Source organism: Ursus arctos, unplaced genomic scaffold (genome assembly GCF_023065955.2).
Source record: "Ursus arctos isolate Adak ecotype North America unplaced genomic scaffold, UrsArc2.0 scaffold_5, whole genome shotgun sequence".
In the NCBI taxonomy this organism is placed as follows: Eukaryota; Metazoa; Chordata; class Mammalia; order Carnivora; family Ursidae; genus Ursus; species Ursus arctos.
In genome coordinates this window covers 53024651-53032594 of record NW_026623067.1, presented here as the reverse complement: position 1 = coordinate 53032594, position 7944 = coordinate 53024651, and the positions used below count along the sequence as shown (strand labels likewise).

Sequence of the window (7944 nt, the reverse complement as noted above, 5' to 3'; positions counted from 1 at the left end):
GCTACCAATCTTAAAAGCGGCGCAGCTTGCCCGTCAGCGGCCAAGCGAGTTTCGGGATTGGCTGGAGTGGGGGAGGAGCAGATCCAATCAGCAAGCAGCGCGCGCAAACGTCCTAGGCCAGGAAGCCTTGAATACGCCAGGCTGAGGTGACCTGAAATCCGTGGCTCTGTGGTGGTAAGACATAGGCAAGGGAGAGCGCCTTAATGGTTGAAAATCGGCCGCTGGACCTGGCAGGTCCCAGGATGTGGAACTGCAGTCCCGATGGTGGGACCTTTACCTCATGGGAATTGTTTACCAGACGTCCAGCCAGTCTTTGCGACCGGCTCTTCTCCTCTCTAGAAACGCCCCGTGTTAAGAGAGAATGCCCGAGGGGCAGGGAATGGAGGGAACTGGTTAACTTGCGGGGCTCCCTTCAAGCTCTCCAAACGGACTTCTTGCCTGAGGGGAGGCGGCGGCGGGGGCGGAGAGAATTATATACTGTATTCTTCCAATTAAGTAAGGTAGAGAAAAAATATTATTAAAATCATAAGGAAGATACATTTTCAGTACTGTATGTGTATTTACGGACCAAAAAAAAAAAAAAAAAAAAAAATCCTTGTATAAGTGGACCTGCGCAGTTCACTACTATGTTGTTCAAGAGTCAACTGAATTAGTTTGGGGTGGACAACATAATGATTGGCTATTTTTATGTATTTCAAAATGATCACCACAGGAAGTCTAGTTAACATCTGTCACAATGCATACAGAGTTTTTTTCACTGTGATGAGAGCTTTTAAGATCTACTGTCTTAGAAACTTTCAAATACAGTATTATTAACTATAGTCACTATGCTGTATATTCCATCCACACGACTTACTGTTTTATAACTGCATGTTTGTACTTTCTGTCCCCCTTCACCCATTTTGCCCTGTCTCCACTTTTCCTCTGGTAACTACCAATCTGTTCTCTGTATCTATGAGCTTGATTCTCATTCTTTTTTTTTTTTTCCCCTCAAGATTCCACATCATATAAAAGTGGGATCATATGATAATTGTCTTACTCAGTCTGACTTATTTCATTTAGGATAATGCGCTTGAGGGCCATCCTTGTTACTGCAAATGGCAAGAGTTCATTCTTTTTTATAGCTGAATAATATTTCTGTGTGTGTGTGTGTGTGTGTGTGTGTGTATGTGTTTATACATGGCCACATTTCCTTTATCCATTCATTTGTCTATGAATGCTTAGGTTGTTTCCATATGTTGGCTATTGCAGAATAATACTACAGTGAACTTGGTGGGTGCATGTATCTTTGAATTAGTGTTTTCATTTACTTCAGATAAGTACCCAGAAGAGGAGTTGCTGGATCATATGGTGGTTCTATTTTTAATTTTTTGAAGAACCTCCAAAATATTTTCCACAGTGGCAGCGCAAATTTACATTCCCACAAATAGTGCACAAAGGTGTCCTTTTCTCCTTATCCTCATCAAATTTTTTTATTTTTTATCTTTTTGAAAATAGCATTCTAACAAAGGTATGAGGCGATATCTCATTGTGGTTTTGATTTGCATTTACCTGCTTACTATCGATGATTAGTGATGTTGAGCATCTTTGCATGTATGTTGGCCATCTTTCTTCTTTGGAAAAATGTCTATCCAGATCCTCTGCCTGTTTTTTAGTTTTTTTTTTTTTTTTTTTTTTTTTTTTTTTGCTTTTGAGTTGTATGAGTTCTAATATACTTTTGAGTATTAACCCTTTATTAGATATGATTTTCAAATATTTTCTCCCCTTCCATTTTCATTTTGTTGATGTTTACCTTTGCTGTGCAGAAACTTTTTAGTTTTCTGAATTCACCCTTGTTTATTTTTTCTTTTGTTGCCTTTGCTTTTTGTTGCCTGTCACCCCCTCCCCTGCCAAATATCCCCAAGGAGATTACTAACTATATTTCTTTCAGGAGTTTTGTGGTTTCAGGTCTTACATTAAAGTCTTTAATCCATTCTGAGTTAATATTTGTGTAAGGTGTTAGATAGTTGTCCTGTTTGAGTCTTTTGCCTGTGGCTATCCAGTTTTCCCAACACCATTTACTGAAGACAGTGTTCTTTCCCCATTGTTTATTACTAGCTCCTTTGTTGTAAATTGACCATATATGTGTGGGGTTTATTTCTGGGCTCTCTCTTCTATTCCATTGATCTTAGAATTATATGGATACTTTCTATTAGTTTATTTCATGTATATTAGTCTTTTCCCAATAATTTCTTTAATATGATATTAGATCATTTAAGTTTGTATAGCATAGTATCCCTAAATATAGCAATATTCTTCAATAAGTGGTGGGAATTGGAATGCTAACTGAGATCCTCAAAAGGTTCACTTGCTCTTTTTTCAGAAGGATACAAAATGTGGGAAAGGGATAAAGTTAAACTCTTAAATGTTTTTATTTATTTGTATTCTAATGCTACATTGAGTTGCCATTTCAGCTAGTTTGTTGAATATCTATGCACACACACAGTTTCACATTTTTTTTCACATACTCATAATATATTTTACTGATTAGTATTCTATAAAGTGGGGAAAGATCAATTTGCACTTGATTTTTAAGTTAAGGTATATTTAAAACATATGTATATAGTGCTTGACTTTTTTGCTTGGAAATATTCTAAAATTGTTAATGATTGTGGCTTTGTGAACTTAACTATATCTTTTATGTATAGCAAGAAAGATGTTCTGTGTAAACATTTTTGGATATGGCATAAATTATTTAACTAGTCTTAGTAGTTCAAATAGTAGTAATGTTAATAGTTAATAATGATATAATTATATGTTAGGTACAGTTCAAAGAGCTTTATACATATTAACTCATTTAACTGTCATAACTTTATGGGGTAAGTAATATTATTATCTTCATTTTACAGATAAGGAAATTGAGGCACAGACAGTTTAAGTGACTTGCCCAAGGTCACACAGCTTGTAAGTATTGAAGCCAGGATTTAAACCTAGACAGTCGGATTGTAGAGTTCACACAGTTTTTTGGGTAATGCTGTACTAAGCATACCCATGTAGACTAAAGCAAATATATCTATCTGTAGGATTATTCCTAGGAATATAATTTCTGGTCAGAAGACAACTGTATTTAAAATTTTGATGGATATTTCTTATTATCCTCCAAAGTGGTTTACCAACAGTACACACCTCTTGTTCAACACTCTTCTCAATGTCGTTTCTTATGAAATTTTTCATTATTGCTACTCTGGATGAAAAATTACTCTTGTTTAATTGTAACATTTTTAATATATATATATTTTTTTAAGATGTATTTATTTGTCGGGGCTCCTGGGTGGCTCAGTCATTAAGCGTCTGCCTTCGGCTCAGGTCATGATCCCAGGGTCCTGGGATCGGGCCCCACATCGGGCTCCCTGCTCAGCAGAAAGCCTGCTTCTCCCTCTCCCACTCCCCCTGCTTGTGTTCCCTCTCTTACTGTCTCTCTCCCTCTGTCAAATAAATAAATAAAATCTTAAAAAAAAGATGTATTTGTTTGAAAAAATATGTATATATATATATTTATTTGAGAAAGAGAGAGTGTGTGTGAGGCAGGGAGAGGTAGAGGGAGAGGAAGAGAGAAACTTTAGTAAATTCCACTCTCATCTTGAAGCCTGACACAGGGTCAGTCTCATGACCCTGGGATCAGGACCTGAGATAAAACCAAGAGTCAGCCGCTTAACCAACCGTGCCACCCAGGCGCCCTTAATTTGCATTTTTATGACTTATGAGTAAGTTTAAGAATGCATTTTTCTATATTGACAAGATATTTCTCATTTTTTTTTAATTCCCCATTTGTGTCTTTTGCCCATTTGTATTGAAATGTTTTTGTTGTTTAACTTTATTACAAAGTAAAATATAGATACCAAAACCCACATAAAATAAATGTAAATTTTATAAATTATTATAAGGTGAATGCCTCAGCACCATGGAGATCAAGAAATAAAATTTTGATAATCACCTCAAAAGTCTCTTATTTGGCCCATACCAATCACAGTTCTCTCTTCTGCCTTCTCTCTCCCTCCCTCCAAAAGTAATAGATAGCCTGATTTTTATGGTGATAACTTTTTTAGTTTAGGTTGTTTTTTTTTTTTTAGTGGTTGGTTGTTAGATTTGCTTTTCTTATTAATTTGGAGGCATTCGTTATCCATTGAGAAAATTAGGTCTTGGGTGCCATATATATTACAAATATTTTCTTTAAATTTTTGGGTTTTACATTTTGGTTTTGTTTTTGCTTTTTTTTTTTTTTGGTTGAGCAAGTTGGATCTCTTACTCAGTGCCGTGAGGGAAAATACACACAGTGTGGTGTCTTAGTAATGAGGTGTTAGATTACAGTTTTAACTTTTTAATGATATCTTTGTCCATGTAAAATTTTAAAAAAATTTATAGAGATTTTACTTAGTTTTGTTAGAAGTGCTTTCCCAATCCAAGCAAAAAAATTATCTCCATGTTTTCTTCATGTTCTATTTTATCATTTCTGTTTTTGGATTTTTTGAGGTATGCAGGGGTGGTGTTAAGATTGAGGTATACATCTAGGTTTATTCCCCCCCAAATACTATGCAGTTAGTTAAAAAGAATGAGTAAATTCTATAGAAGACCAAATTATACATGGGGAAAAAAGTATATGAAATATCCTCTGATTTGGATTGTTCTTATATCCCTTTAATTTGCATTGTCATTGGGGCACCTAGGTGGCTCAGTTGGTTAAGTATCCGCCTTCAGCTCAGGTAATCCCAGGGTCCTGGGATCAAGCCCCTCATCAGGCCTGAGCCTACTTCTCATGCTCTCTCTCTCATGCTCTCTCTCTCTCTATCAAATAAATAGATAAAATTTTTAAAAAATTTTCATTGCCATCTCTGTTACATATCATAGGTCCATAAATATGTGAGTCTAGAAGAGCTCTCTTTTTGTGTTCCATTGTTCAGTTTGCCTATCTATGTGCTAATTCCACACTATAAAAATCAGTATAGTTTTATAATAAGTTTAAAATCTGGTAAGGCAAATCTTCTCATCTTCGTTATGACGGTCTTGGCTGTTTTTGGCCCCTTGCCTTTCCATAAACTTAAGAATTAGCTTGTCACGTGCCACAAAAACAAGCAAAAACTTTAAGAGTTAGTAGATCAACTTGGAGGAATTAACATCTTTACAGTATTGAGTCCTTCAATCTGTGAACACGATGTATCTCCCTAAGTCTCTTTAAAACCTCTCTGTTGATAAGTCTGATTAAACAATAAAAAACTTAAGTTCCATAAGATTCAAAATATTTTGGGTGAGTGGGTTATTCTGATTTGCATTTGGTGTCGTGGGGTAGACATATTTATTATTCTTTTTTGTTCTGTCTACTTCCTTAAAATTGTCGCACCTTTGAATTTCATGCCGTTAGACTCCACCACCTACCACTCCTTGCAGTGGTCATCTGGCAAGATTATATCATGCTCCTTCATTTCTTGAAGATTTTTAGCTTCTGGTTCACTGCAACCCTCTGCAGCACTACTGTAATACTTCATGGTGATTTTAATATCAATCTATGGCCTCTCTTTTTCTTGACCTCTTTTCCTCTAGTGATAATATTCTCCATCTTATAGTAGTTATTCCTGTGGTCATACCTGAAAGACTGTCATTCTTTCAGTTTGTCTTTGTCTGCACCTGTGCTGCTACATTATAGAAGAAAACATATAACCATGTTTTAGTTTTCACTTTAAATTGATAACTAATAATTTCAAGTAGACATTTAATGCTACCCAGTTATCCTACTATTTTATCCTTTCCCATTTTCTTATGTATCTATTTTATACATTTCTTAATGTATTTCTTAAATCTTCGGTGCTTTTCCCCATTCCCATTCACAACTGATGACCTCATTTCCCTGAGAAAAGAGAAGCAGTCCAAATAGAACTTTCATAAGGTCCTATCAACACATCTACTCATGTACCTGCCTCTATGCCCCTAATATTCTGCCTACCTTCCATTGAAATGGATGAACTAAATATACTTCAATCTTAAATCAACCTCTCTACATGTATATTAAATCCCATTCTTCTTTCTCTCCTGCAGTATTTCCTTCTGTGTCATTTAAGATGCTCTATTTTCTTCTTTTTTTTACCCCAATGATTTATTTATTTATTTTAGAGAGAGACAGCGTGTGCGAGCGAGCAGAGGGAGAGACAGAGAGAATCTCACGCAGACTCCCTGCTGAGCACGGAGTCTCATGCGTGGCTTGATCTGACCACCCTGAGATCATGACCTAAGCTGAAATCAAGAGTCAGATGCTCAACCGCGTGAGCCACCCAGAAGTCTCTCTACCAGAACTACTCTTATAAAGGCCTCCAGTTCTGTGTATTTACTCCACTGAAATTATTGTGACAAATTATCCTAAGACTTAGAGGTGTAAAACAACCGTTTACTATGCTCAGCAATTCTGCATCAAGAATTCAGACAGGCTGCAGCAGGACAGCTTGTCTCTGTTCCATGTCTAGGCCCTTGTCTAAAAGATTCAAAAGTCTGAGGGCTGAATCATGAGAATGTTTGTGTGCATGTCTAATGGTTGATGCTAGCTTTTGGCTGGGAACCTCAGTTCCTTTCTATGTGGGCTTCACCGTTAGTCTCTTCATTTGTGCCAGTTTGGGGTTCCTCACAGAATGGTAGCTGCTTTGTAAGGAAGAGTGTTCTGAGACAGAAGTATTAGTGCTATTGCCTTTTATGACTTAGTCTTAGAAGTCACTTTCATGGTGACTTCTATTCATAAAGACAGTCAGAAAGTCATAGGTTCATGAGGAGGATAAATAGGCTCTGCCTCTGAATAGGGAGTGATAACCTGAAATATTGCTGTGACTATTTTGGAAAATACAGTCTTCTACCCATATTGCTAAGTAAATTGCCAATTCTGTTTTTATCTTATTTGACCTTTCTCGTATTTGATAATTTGATAATTCATCACTCCTTCCTTTAATACTTTTGTATTTTGAATTTCAGGATTTCATACTCTTAATTTTACTCTTACCTTATTGGTGCCTTTTTAGACTCTTTTGGTGGTTCTTCCTCATTCTCTCCAGGTCTGGAACTCTTCTCATTTCTGTCTGTGATCTCACCCAGTCTCACGGCTTTAAATATCTTGTAGGGTGATGACTCAAATTCTAGTTTGCAACTTCCCCTTGAACTCCATACACGTACATTCAGTTGCTTAATCAGCATCTGCACTAATAGACACCTTAAATTTAGCAAGTCTGAAATTGAATTCTTAATCATCACTCCCCCATATCTTGCTGCATCTGTTTCCTCCACTGACTTCTTCATCTCAGTAATCACCTGGCAGCTTCATCTTTCCAATTGCTTAGGCTTAAACTTTTTTAATAATAAAAATTTCTTGGATCATTGGAATAGCTTTCTAACTGGTTTTCCTGCTTCTCACCTTACTGGCTGTTGTTAACCAGAGCTGTACTGTTAAAATATAATTCAAATTATGTCATTCTCCTACTGAAAACCCTCTAATTGTTTATCATCTCAGCCTAAGTCCTTAAAATGGCCTACAAAGCCCACATGATCTCATCCCTATAATCTCTCTGACCCTATCTTGTGTTCTCTGCCTTACCTACGCCAATCACACTGGCTGCTTTACTGCTTTAGGAACATGGCTGTCATATTTCCTGTCCCAGGGTCTTTGCACTAGCAGTTCCCTGCCTGGAACCTCTTCCTCTAAATACCCCCATATCGTACTTCCTTATCTCCTTTATGTTTTTTGCTCACTTGTCAACTTCTCAATGACCTTCATGACCACATTGTTTGTAAAATTACATTACCTCTGCCCAAGCACTTACTATTTTCTTCCCTGTCTTGCTTTCCTCCATTAAATTATTATTATTATCATTTATATGGGGGTGCCTGGATGGCTCCCTTGGTTAAGCATCCCACTCTTGATTTCAGCTTGGCTCAGGG

General features: G+C 36.7%; 1 protein-coding gene across 1 annotated transcript in view; it reads left to right on the top strand.

The window, feature by feature from the left end:
- The first annotated feature begins 95 nt into the window (after nucleotides 1-95).
- CENPK (centromere protein K) overlaps nucleotides 96-7944 on the top strand; it is a 36454-nt gene continuing 28605 nt past the window's right edge. Inside the window, exons 1-2 of the mRNA XM_026498892.4 lie at nucleotides 96-174; nucleotides 2889-2943. The gene's annotated coding sequence lies outside the window, so the exon portion shown is untranslated. The remainder of the gene's footprint in view (nucleotides 175-2888; nucleotides 2944-7944) is intronic.